The sequence below is a fragment of the Dasypus novemcinctus genome, chromosome 18 (genome assembly GCF_030445035.2).
Source record: "Dasypus novemcinctus isolate mDasNov1 chromosome 18, mDasNov1.1.hap2, whole genome shotgun sequence".
In the NCBI taxonomy this organism is placed as follows: Eukaryota; Metazoa; Chordata; class Mammalia; order Cingulata; family Dasypodidae; genus Dasypus; species Dasypus novemcinctus.
Genome location: NC_080690.1, coordinates 39,572,082 through 39,585,197, shown reverse-complemented (window position 1 = coordinate 39,585,197; position 13,116 = coordinate 39,572,082). Strand labels below are relative to the sequence as shown.

General features: G+C 38.5%; 1 long non-coding RNA gene across 4 annotated transcripts in view; it reads left to right on the top strand.

Moving 5' to 3' along the window:
* LOC101423978 (uncharacterized) overlaps window positions 1–13,116 on the top strand; it is a 73,404-nt gene that overhangs the window by 48,178 nt on the left and 12,110 nt on the right. For 2 of the 4 annotated variants that reach the window (XR_011646305.1, XR_011646306.1), the window contains exon 6: window positions 9,815–9,998. The exons of the other annotated variants lie outside the window; for them this stretch is intronic. This is a non-coding gene — a long non-coding RNA (uncharacterized lncRNA). The remainder of the gene's footprint in view (window positions 1–9,814; window positions 9,999–13,116) is intronic. 4 annotated transcript variants of the gene reach the window in all.

Below are 13,116 nucleotides of genomic sequence, written 5' to 3'. Positions count from 1 at the left end.
TCTATTTCTCTCTTTTCTACACATTAGAGAGTAGATTGCATACATAATGCTCCTTGAACACTTAATACTCCCATGTATATTTCCTAGGAACAAGGATACTCACATACATAACCACCTTAAGTGCAGCTATCAAGTTCAAGCAATTTAAGCTTTCAGTCTATATTCCATTTTCTCCCATATGACCTAATATTGTCCTCTTAGGCATATTCTCTTCCATTTTTAGATCCAGCCCAGGATCATATATTGCCTTTAGTGGTTATTGTCTCTTTAAACTTTGTCTTTTAAATTATTTTTTTAATTGTAGAAACATATATACAAAACGAACTTTTCTGTCTCACCCACTCCCAAACATAAAATGCTGTGCTACCTTTACCACCATCCATTACCAGAACTTTCCCATGGGTTCTGCCTTTGATCCTTTAAGACACTTCTTAAAAAATTAAACTTTTTATTTGAGATAATTATAGATTTACATGTGGTTCTAAGAAATAACACAAAAAGAACCCATGTACCCTTTATCCAGTTCTCCCCATTGGTAACATCCTGAAAAACTAGAGTGTAATATCATAGCTAAGATATTAAGGTTGATACAGTTAAGAATCCAGAACGATTCCACCAGGGTCCTTCCTGCTGCCCTTTGACAGTCTAAGCAACCCTCTTGAAAGTTGCTGGCCTGGGTGGGACTGTGGTTTTGTTTTCTGTGCTATTTGTCTGATGTAGAGTGTTATTGTTTGAAAGTTTTCTATCTTGCTAAGCTGCCCCTTTCCTGGTCCTTTGGCTAAAGACAGCAGCTATAATGGAGCATTTTTTGTCTGTGCCAGTTGATTTTTCTGGGTTGCTGACTTCTTTAGCTCTACTTCTAGAGCATATGAGGCAAACTGGCAGGTCAAGGGTGTGACTCAGTGGTTGAGCACCTGCTTCCCATGTACGAAGTCCCAGGTTCAATCCTTGGAATCTCCTACATAGATCGATAGATTAATAAAATTATTAAACACAAATTTTTATAAAAAGGCAGTTCAAGAAATTCCCTGCTGTGATGTTCTTGTGTCTTGAGGTATCTGGCCAATCTACTTTCTTCTCTTCACCTTTCAGAACCTTCTTATGCTTGTTTAGTAGATAATACTCTAAGTATTTTAGTTGTCCTTAGTGAGAGGAATAAGGAAAAGGATATCTACTCCATCTTCATGGTAACCAAAGTCCCATTTATTTAAACTTTTAGATTCTTAAAAACAAAATATTAAAAAATCCCAAATTCATTTTCAAGTTTTCACAGGAAACCAATGCAAGCAAGTTTTGGTCTATTTTGCTCTTAATGTTTTTTTTTTCCAATTTTTAAAATTGAAGTATATCATTCATACATGAACACGCAAACAATAAGTGTATAGTAAAGACTGAGAACATATATAACATCACACAGGGGTCTCATATATCACCTCTCCACCAACTCTTTGCATTGGTGTGAAATAGTTGTTACAAACTATGCAAGAACATTGCCAAAATATTACTACCAAGTATATTCCTTATCTTACATTTGGTGTATTTTTCTCCTAACCCACAGTATTTTTTTAAAGTGTTTTTTTTTGTTACAGATATTGTGAACATGCAAAACAATCACACAGATGTGTAGATTTCCCATACAACTCCATACCCTGGTAGAAAATTTGTTACAGATTATGAGATAATATCCTCAGACTATTACCACCAATCATGGTTCAGAGTATATATTTGGCACACTTTTTCCATAAACCTCCATTATTATAGCTTGGCATTAATGCAAGAATATTACAGTATTGCTGTTGCCCACAGTCTATAGGTCACACCAATTGTAGTTTTCCCATGTTTCTCCATATTCCCATCACCCTGCAATAGTGATGTACATCTGCTCTAGCTAACAGAAGGACTCTCTTGCATTTGTATCCTTAACCATAATTCTCAACCGCCTCTGGGCTTACTATGTTATTCAGTCCCTAGAATATTCTTTAGCTTTCTTTCTATTGACATTTACTTCCCCAGACTACATTTTTCAGTCACAATCCCATTTATAAACCAGTTGCTACTCACTATAATGTGTTACTATGAACTCTATCCGTCTCTACACTTTTACAGTCAAGTTAATTAAAACTCCTACATACATTAAGCATCCATAGTTCTTCTCAACCCTCCTCTTATCTCCTTATAACCTATACTTTAGGTTTTAATTACAGGTGTTTGTTATTTGTATTTAGTTCATATTAATGAGACCATGCAATATTTGTCCTTTTGTGCTGGCTTACTTTGCTTAGTATTATGTCTTCAAGACTCATCCATGTTATCATATATGTCCCAATTTCATTTCTTCTTATTGCAGCATAGTATTCCATCATATGTATGTACCACATTTTGTTTATCCATTCATTGGTGGATGGACACTTGGGTTGTTTCCATCTTTTGGCAATTGTGAACAACACTGCTATGAACATTGGTGTGCAGATGTCTGTTTATGTCACAGTTTTTAGTTCTTCTGGATATATTCCTAGTAGAGGAATTCCTGGATCATATGGAAGTTCTACATTTAGCTTCCTGAGGAATCGCCCAACTGTCTTCCACAGAGGCTGCACCAGTTTACACTCCCACAAACAGTGAAGGAGTGTTCCTATTTCCCCACATCCTCTCCAGCACTTATTGTTGTCTGCTTTTTAAGTAATGGCCATTCTATGTGGTGTTAGATGATATCTCAGTGTTGTTTTAATTTGCATTTCCCTAATAGCTAGTGATATGGAACATTTTTTCATGTGCTTTTTGGCCATTTGCATTTCCTCTTTGGAGAAATGTCTATTTAAATCTTCTGCCCATTTTTAAATTGGATTGCTTGTTCTTTTATTATTGAGTTGTATGATCTCTTTATATAGGATGGAAATCAAACCCTTATCAGATAAGTGGTTTCCAAATATTTTCTCCCATCGACTGGGCTGCCTTTTCACCTTCTTGATGAAGTCCTATGAATCACAGAAATGTTTAAGTTTGAGGAGGTCCCATTTATCCATGTTTTGTTTTGTTGCTCATGCTTTTGGTGTAAGGTTTAAGAATCCACCTACTACCACCAGGTCTTGAAGATGTTTTCCTACAATTTCTTCTAGGAGCTTTATAGTACTTTCTTTCATATTTAAGTCTTTGATCCATTTTGAGTTAATTTTTGTATAAGGTGTGAGGTACGAGTCTTCTTTCTTTCTTTTGGCTATGGATATCCAGTTCTCCCAACATCATTTGTTGAATAAACTGTTCTGCCCCAACTTGGAGGGCTTGTCAAAAATCACTTGGCTGGGAAGAACTAGCAAGATGGTGGCAGAGTAAGGAGCTTCTGGAGCCAGTTCCTGCTACAGGGCAGTTAGCAAACACCCAGAGTTCTCTGGAGCTAGCTGAAGCACCAGTTTGGGGGCTCCAGGAGGCCAGAAGAGCATCCTGCAATGTCATTGGGGGAGTGGAAGGAGGAGACTGCCCATCTGCAGAGAAGACTTATAAGTAGAGCACTCCACTCCATGGAGGCTGGTGTCCATCCTCCACTGGAGGCACAAGCCTCCTCAGGAGCAGTTTCACCGCTGAAATTGAAAGCTCCACTTCCCCAAACCAGGGGAGAAAGAGATGGTTGGGCACCAATTTCAACCATGATGAAGAAATTCAGTGGGCTGCAGTATGATCCTGAGAACAGCTAAGGTTTGAGCCTGTCCAGGTCGGAAAGAGGTTGAGACCTGCCATCTTAACTCCGCACCTGGCATGACGGGAAGTGGGGAGGACTGCAAATCCCAATGCTGGTGGGGACTGGCTTCTTCCCATCCAGATCAGATTGCAGGTCTAGCCTAGGTCCCAGTGCCATCTCCAGCAGGGAGGAAGCTGCAGGGGAACCTGTGCCAGCCTCTCTGGGAAATTACCGACCAAGCCATGGAGGCTGGTGATTATTCGACTCCAGCGGCACAAGCCACCCCAGGAGCTGTTCTGTGATGGCAATTGGAAGCTCCATTTCCCAGAAACAGGGGAGGAGGAGACGGTTGGCTGCCGATTTCAGCTACTGATTGGGAGACTTGGCTGGTTAAGAGATCACCCTGGGAACAGCTGGGGTAAGAACAAGCCCAAGTCAGAAAGAGGCCAGTAACCACCATTCTGACTCTGCCCCCAGCCTAAGGGGAAGCCAGGCTGACTGAAACCCTCAGTGTATGCAGGAACCAGTTTCTTTCATGCAGATCAGCCTGCAGCCCTAGCCTAGGCTTCAGTCCTGCCTCTGGCAGGGAGGAGGCTGAGTAGCCTTGCACCAGCCTATACAGGTAACTTCAGGGAACTTCGGCTGGCATATACTGAAAATCAAAAGTCTACCGGGGCAACTGCAGTCATCTTAGGACTCGCACTGCATAGATTGCTGCCCATACCTGCAGCTCCATCCCTGTAGGGGAGAAAGGGATGTGAAGCTCCATCAGTCTCTCTGGGCAAATACATTCTAGGCCTGCACATTGATTATTCCACATAGCTGTGACTCTGTCCCTACCCCTGGCAAAGGAGAAAGTTGGAAGAAGCTTCTTTGGTCCCTGGCGCAATGAGGACAGCTTGAGCCTCCACAGCTTACAGCACCAACTACATGCTTGGCTCCTACTGCATAACAAGCAAGGGAGAAACAATAGGAAGCCCTAAACTAGAGAGAAAAATTGTACCCAGAAAAAATACTCTAGTAAACCAGATGAGAAAACACCAACAAAAAATTACAATCCACACCAAGAAACAAGAAGCTATGGCCCAGTTAAAGGAATAAGATAAGCCTCCAGATGACATAAAGGAGTTGAGACAACTAATCATAGATGTTTAAACAAATCTCCTTAATAAATTCAATGAGATGGCTAAAGAGATTAAGGATATTAAGAAAACACTGGATGAGCACAAAGAAGATTTGAAAGCATACATAGAAAAATAGCAGATCTTATGGGAATGAATGGTGCAATCAATGAAATTTTAAAAAAGCACTGGAATTATATAATAGCAGATTTGAGGAGGTAGAAGAAAGGATTGGTGAGCTTGAAGAAATGGCCTCTGAAAGCGAACATACAAAAGTACAGATGAAGAAAAGAATGGAAAAAATTGAACAAGGTCTCAGGAAACTAAATGACAACAAAAGGCATGCAAACATACATGTCATGGGTGTCCCAGAAGGAGAAGAGAAGGGAAAAGGGGCAGAAGGAATATTTAAAGAAATAATGGTAGAAAAGTTCCCAACCCTATTGAAAGACATAGATATCCCTGTCCAAGAAGCACAACAAATCCCATCCAAAAAAAAATCCAAATAGACCAACTCCAAGACACATACTCATCAGAATGTCAAAGGCCAAAGACAAAGAGAGAATTCTGAGAGCAGCAAGAGAAAATCAATGCATAACATATAAGGGATAGCCAATAAGATTAAGTGTTGATTTCTCACCAGAAATCATGGAGGCAAGAAGATAGTGGTCTGATGTATTTAAGATATTACAAGAGAAAAACTTCCAGCCAAGAACCTTACATCCAGCAAGACTGTCTTTCAAAAATGAGGGTGAAATTAGAATATTCGCAGATAAACAGAAACTGAGAATTTTTAAGCAAGAGACCAGAATTTCAGGAAATACTAAAGGGTGTGCTAGAGCCTGAAAAGAAAAGATGGGAGAGAGGGACCTGAAAGAGAGTCTAGAAATGAAGATTATATCAATAAAAGTAACTAAAAGTGTCAAAAGAGTGGTGAAAATAAAATATGACAGATAAAACTCAAGTAGACAGGAATAAACTTAACCAATGATGTAAAACACTTGTATTCAGAAAACTGCAACTCAATGTTAAAACAAATAAAATAAATAATTGGAAGAGCATTCCATGTTCATGGATTGGAAGACTAAATATCATTAAGATGTCAATTCTACTCAAATTGAAATTGATATACAGATTTAATGCAATCCCCATAAAAATTCCACCAACATTAAAGAAAAAATCGAAAACACGATCATTAAATTTATTTGGAAGGGTAAGGAGTCCTGCCTGAATAGCCAGAAACATCATAAAAAGGAAAAGTGAACTCTCATCTCCAGACTTTAAATCATAATGCCTACCTAGAGTGGTAAAAACAACGTAGTAGTGGCCTAAAGACAGGCACAATAGACCAATGGAATCAAATTTATGATTCAGAAACAGACCCTCACAGATATGATCAAGTAATTTTTGACCAACCTGTGAAACTCACACAGCTCAGATAGAACAATCCATTCAACAAATGGTACTGAAAGAATTGGACTTTCATAGGTGAAAGAAGGAAAGAGGACTTCTATCTCACACCTTATCTAAAAACTAACTCAAAATGTATCAAAAAACTAAAAATAAAAGCAAGAACCATAAATCTTCTAGAAGAAATAATTGGAAAATATCTTCAAGACCTGGTGGTAGGTGGTGGATTCTTAAAGGAGATAAGAGAAGGACTTAGTGGACTACTGATGTTTAATATGTGTAGAAGTTTTAATTAACTTTACTGTAAAATTGTGGAAATGTATAGCATGGATGGTAACACACAGTAACAACTAGTTTATAAATGGGGATGTGATTGAAAACAGCAGTCTAGTTATGTAAATGCTAATTGATAGAATGCTTGAGAATAATCTAGGAACTGGATAGCACAGTAAATCAAGAGGTGGGTGAGAATTGTGGTTGATGGTACAGATGCAAGAGTGTCCTTTGTTAGCTAGAACAAATGTATATCACTGCTGCAGCATTTGGGAATGTGGAGAAGCATGGGAAAAATACAGCTGGGGTGACCTATGGATTGTGGTTAGTAGTAGTAATATAATATTCTGCATCTATGCAAAAGATGTACTGTACTGATACAGAGGCAGTATGGAAAATGTGAGCCAAATGTACACTATGGACATGGCAATAATCAGAAGATATTATTCTTTCTGTAGCAAATGACACACCACATTGTGGTATGTTGATGGAGGGGTGTTGTTTGGGAATTCTGCACATGTGCATGATTGTTTTATAAGTTTAAACTTCTGTCATAAAAAATATATTTAAAAAATAGTAATAGGGTGGGTTGGGGGAAAAACACACCAAATGTAAGAAAAGAACTATGATTAGCAGTAAGATTTTGACAGTGTTCTTTCATAGTTTGTTAACAAACGTCTCATGACAATACAAGGTGTTGGTGGAGGGTTGACATATGGGATCTCTGTATGATGTTAGGCATGTTTGCTTTGTAAGTTCACAACTTTTACTATACACTTGTTTATGTATGTTCAAATATAAATGATATAAAGATAATAATAATCAGATTGATCATGGGAAAAATACTTTGTTTAGTAGTAATATTTTGACAATGCTCTTTAATCATCAGTTAAAAAGGTTTAAAAACAATGCAAGTTATTGGTGGTAGGGTGAGATATTATATATGTTTGTTTGATGTTATATATGTTTGTTTTGTAAGTTCACAACTATTATACATTTATTATGTATGTTTATGCATGAGTGATATATTACAATAAATTTTAAAAAAACTAAAAAAAAAAAATCACATGGCCATAGATGTGAGGATCTGTTTCTGAACCGTCAATTCGGTTCCATTGGCATATGTGTCTATCTTTATGCCAATTCCATGCTGTTTTTACCACTGTAGCTAGGTAGTATGATTTAAAGTCTGGAAGTGAGAGTCCTCCAACTTCACTTTTCCTTTTTAAGATGTTTCTGGCTATTTGGGGCCTTTTATCCTTCCAGATAAATTTAATAATTATGTTTTCCATTTGCTTAAAAAATGCTGGTGGAATTTTTATTGGGATTGCATTGAATCTGTATACCAATTTGAGTAGTATTGACATCTTAATGATATTTAGTTTTCCAATCCATGAGCATGGAATGTTCTTCCAATCATTTAGGTCTTTTTAAATTTCTTTTAGCAATGCGTTATAGTTTTCTGAATGCAAGTGGTTTGCATCCTTGGTTAAGTTTATTCCAAATATTTGATTCTTTTAGTTGCTATTGTAAATGATTTTTTTTTCCTGACTTCCTCCTCAGATTGTGGATTATTAGTGTATAGAAACACCACTGATTTTTGTGTATTGATCTTGTATCCTGACACTCTACTGAAATCATTTATTAGCTTTAGCAACTTTTTCAGGATTTTCTAGATATACAATCATATCAGCTGAAAATAGTGAAAGTTTTAATTCTTCCTTTCCAATTTGGATGCCTTTTATTTCTTTTTCTTGCCTGATTGCTCTAGTTAGAACCTCTAGCACTATATCGAACAACAGTGGTGACAGTGGGCATCTTTGTCTTGTCCCTGATCTCAACGGGAAAGCTTTTAGTTTTTCACCATTGAGTACAATGTTAGCTGTGGGTTTTTCATATATGGCCTTTATCATATTGAGGAAATTTCCTTCAATTCCTATTTTTTTGTAGTATTTTTTATCAAGAAAGGATGCTGTATTTTGTCAAATGCCTTTTCTGTGTCAATTGATAAGATCATGTGATTTTTCTTCTTTGATTTATTAATGGGGTGTATTATGCTGATTGATTTTCTTGTGTTGAACCAGTCTTGCATGCCTGGTATAAAACCCACTTTGACATGATTCTTTTAATGTGTTGTTGGATTTAATTAGCAAGTATTTTATTGAGGATTTTTGCATCTGTATTCATTAGAGAAATAGGTCTGTAATATCTTTATCTGACTGTGGTATTAGGGTGATATTGGCTTCATAGAATGTGTTTGGTAACATTCCTTCTTGTTGAATTTTTTGGAAGAGCTTGAGTAAGATTGGTATTAAATCTTCTTTGAATGCTTGGTAGAACTCACCTGTGAAACCATTTGGTCCTGGGCTTTTCATTTTGGGGAGCTGTTTGAACACTGTTTTAATTTCTTTACTTGTGACTGGCTTGTTGAGGTCTTCTATTTCTTTTAGTGTCAGTGTAGGTTGTTTGTAGATTCCTAGGAATTTTTCCATTTCATCTACATTGTCTAGTTTTTTAGCATAAAGTTGTTCATAGTATCCTCTTATGATCTCCCTTATTTCTGTGGGGTCAGTAGTAAGGTTCCCTTTTTCATTTTTTATTTCATTTATTTGCATCTTCTTTCTTTTCCTTACTCAGTCTAGCTAAAGGTTTGTCGATTTTGTTAATCTTGAAGAACCAACTTTTGGTTTCGTTAATTTTCTCTATTGTTTTTTGTGTTCTCGATTTCCTTTATTTCTGCTCTGATCTTTGTTATTTCATTCCTTCTACTTTCTTTAGGATTAGTTTGCTGTTCTTTTTCTAGTCCTCCCAGCTGTGTAGTTAGGTCATTGATTTTAGCACTTTCTTCTTTTTTAATGTAAGCATTGAGGGCTATAAATTTTCCTCAGCATCCCGTAGGTTCTGATATGTTGTATGCTCATTGTCATTCGTCTTGAGATATTTATTGATTTCTCTTGAGATTTCTTCTTTGACCCACTGATTATTTAAGAGTGTGTTGTTTAATCTCCATATATATGTGAATTTTCCCTTTATTTGCCACTTATTGATTTCCAGCTTTACTCCATTATGATCAGAGAAAGTGTTTTGTATAATATCAATTTTGTTGTGTTTATCGGGATCTGCTTTGTGTCCTCTTAATATATTTTTTAAAGCTGGCTCTGGTCCTGGTCTGAAGCACCCAAAGCAGTTCCCTTGGAATTCCAGGCCTTTTGGATACCTTTTGGGAAGACAGTTGGAGTTCAGTCATTTGCCCAGGTTTTCAGGCCTGGGGTGTCTGGAATCTGATCAACAATGAACTCATGCTAAGGATCTTTCTGCAACATTGATTTTCCTTCAGGAAACAAAGCTTGGGATGGGAGAACAGCTACACCCTACAGTTATGGACCTTTTCCTTTTGTCCCTCTTTCCCCATCACTGAGGGCTTATCCTGCTGGCCATGGGCTGGAAACTGTATCTCTCCAGCTGTTCATGAGTTGGCCAGGTGGAGGAGGTGAGCCCTGGATGTATTCTGCTACCAACAAGTAAGTGCCCTTGGACTTGCCCTTTGTCCTCAATTGATAGGATGATGGGTCGGGTTGCTGGGGGTTTTTTTAGACTTAAAATGTGTGTATGTCATTTTTCCAAATTTTTGTCATATCTATGAACAATTTGTACTATTTATTTACTTAATATTTTCCTTTTGATGGATTCACTAAGTTTACTATATCATTTTTAGAATAAAAGAACTTTTATTCATTCCCACTACTGCAAAACTAGTAGCACTTTAGAAAATAATAAAAAGAAACCAAAAGTTGATATTAAATTTTAACTAGACACTGTTGCTTGCCAAAGATTCTGAGCTGTAGGTTCACCCTCTGTTTGATAAGAAGGGAAATGGGCAAGTGATAGAGAGGGGATTAAAGACACAATAGGATCCAGTAGGGTTCCAATCAGAAGGATAGAATTAGAGTGAAAGTGAGTCCCTATTTGGGACTTGCTATGCCCGTGGGGTTCACATCAGTACATGTATTATATGCACCCTGTACTTTGGGAATTCTGGACTTCTTTATTTTTTAAAAGGATTTATTTATTCCCCCACCCCCTCCACCACTCTGGGAAGTGATCCTGGGACCTTCTGGAGTGGGAGAGAGGCAATCATTCTCTTGCGCCACCTCAGCTCCCTGATCTGCTGCATCTCTTATTATCTCTTCTCTGTGTTTCTTTTTGTTGTGTCATCTTGCTGCACCAGCTCTCCACATGGGCCAGCTTGCCACATGGGCCAGCTGTCTTTCACCAGGAGGTCCTGGGCATTGAATCCTGGATCTATATGGTAGACAGGAGCCCAATTGCTTGAGCCACATCTGTTTCCCGGAAATTCTGAACATAATGATCCTTCAGGGATCTTTTTGTTTCTAACCGTTGGCTCCACCTATGAGGTACATCACAATTCTGCCCAAGGTACCAATGAGAAGACAGCGTGAGAGGGCTTCCTAAACACTTGGAGCAAGGAGGTGTACTGCCCTCTTTCTGCAGGTGGGATATTGTCTCGTATGAGAGATTGGTCTCCTGCCTCCCTAAAAATACCTTACCATCTGATCCATGGGTACTCTCCTTGGTTTAAAGCTTCTAGTTCTTAGAAAAATGTGAATATTCCAAGCAGAGTGGGGATTGGCCTTTCTATGGGCCATATGTCCCTTGCAGCACCCTGGGACTGAGTTTATCAATCTTTACCTGAAAGGGAGGGAAAGACTCAAAAGGAGAGGTGTCAATATTTAGGCTAAGGGGACCAAAAAGGAAGTAGGGATAAGTTAAGCACAACTACAGTTTTACCAAGGTCTTCCCTTGGCTTCTGGCCATCTATCCTCAGCATGGGTAGAGGCCAGTTTGGCTCTCACTTATGATGACCAAGTAAGGGCTACCATGGGGAACTGGAAAGACACTCTGACTTTTTGGGACTGATAACTACTGATTCTCTAACAATTCTTGAAGTACAGACCCTGGTATAGGGCAAGAAGGTGCCAACTGTTATTATTGTTATTACTATTATATTTTCCTTGACTAATCTCAGTCAAGGAACTTACCTCCTTTCTGTTGTTTTTCACAGCAATTGAAGAGGGCTTGACCTCTCTTCTTGGCCAAGATAAGAATAACAGCAACCTATGCCAACTTTCATTAAACCCCATTAAACACCAGACCTTATGTTAAGTGCTTTACATGCAGCATTTCATTCCATCCATTCAACTACCCCATGAAATAGAGACCATTAGCATCTCCACTTTATAGTTGAAAAAACTCATTTTAAGTGGCTTGGCCAAGATCTTCATCTGAGTAGTTGATCTTAGGTACAGTTCCATATTGTAGTGCAGTCCTTTTCCAGCATTTTTTCTCAGAAGCACCTGTGTTAGAATGGGGAATCCAGTCAAATTTACATTTCTTTAAGACAAAATTCCCCCTGGCTTGGTTTTCTTTTGCCTGGTCTGTAGAAGAGGTTCTCAAAATACTAAGATTAACAAAATTACCCAGGGAATTTTGAAATGAGGGAGAGAGAGACAGAGAGAGATAGAGAGAACAAGAAGAGGAAGAAGAAGGAGGAGGAGAAGGAGGAAAGGAGGAGGTGGGGAGGAGGAGAGGAAGAGAGAGAGAAGGAAAGAAAGAAAGCAGAGGGGGGTAGAAGAAGGTGGGAGAAAGGGAGGAAGGAAAGAAGAAGAAAGAAAGAGAGGAATCAAGATTTTGGGGATGGATCTTCAGCATGTATATTTTTGAAAGACTCTCCACGTGGTTAAAATACATGGATGACAACACACACACAACAAAAACAAAGAAGTACACAGACTTGAAAGTTGTGCTCTGCAGACACAGAATTTCACATTACAAACAACAGACACCTGCTAAACTTTTATCAGAGGGCTAGGTTCTTGAAGAATTTGCCAAGGGACAAGGACAGAGTTTCAGGATAGGAGAAGGTTTATTCTTTATAATCCCAGTGGCATTGCCAGGAAAACATAACTATTTAGCTCCTCCTTTTATTCATTTCTTCTTTCCCCTTTCCTCCCTCCTTCCCTCCCTCCCTCCTTTCCTTCCTCTCTATATCCATCTCTCTCTCTCTCTCTCTCTCTCTCGTTCTCTCTAATTAGCTATCTTAAGCATTTTTGTATAAAATCTGCCTATCTGCCAGGATTGCACTTTTTCTCATGGGTAGGGTGGCTTTGGTGCTTGCGTCCTCATGATAGGAAATTGCTGAGCCACCTGTAGGAAGCAGTGGCATAAATGGAAGCGATATCATCACCATTTCCTTTTTCTACATGGGCAGTGGCCTGGAAGGGGTGCCCTGTTGGAGAAGCTAAATTGGGCTGCCAAGGTATTAAAGTGTTGGGCCTGTGGCTGGGACCCATTCCCTCTACCATACAGCACCCACTGCCTCTGCTGAAGCCAGACCAGACTTGTTGCTTTGTTGTTGGTTTTTTTTTTCCCCCACTCATCTTACCATTTGATCAGGCCTCATGACAAATTAAGATGCATCTAGATTTTGCTCAAAGATAACTCCTCAAAACAGAAAAGTTTTCTTGGATCAGCTATTATGATCCATAAAATACTTTCTTGCAGAGGAAGAGACTGGTACAGAAAGAGGGTAATAGGATAAAAATGAGGGAAATATCCCCC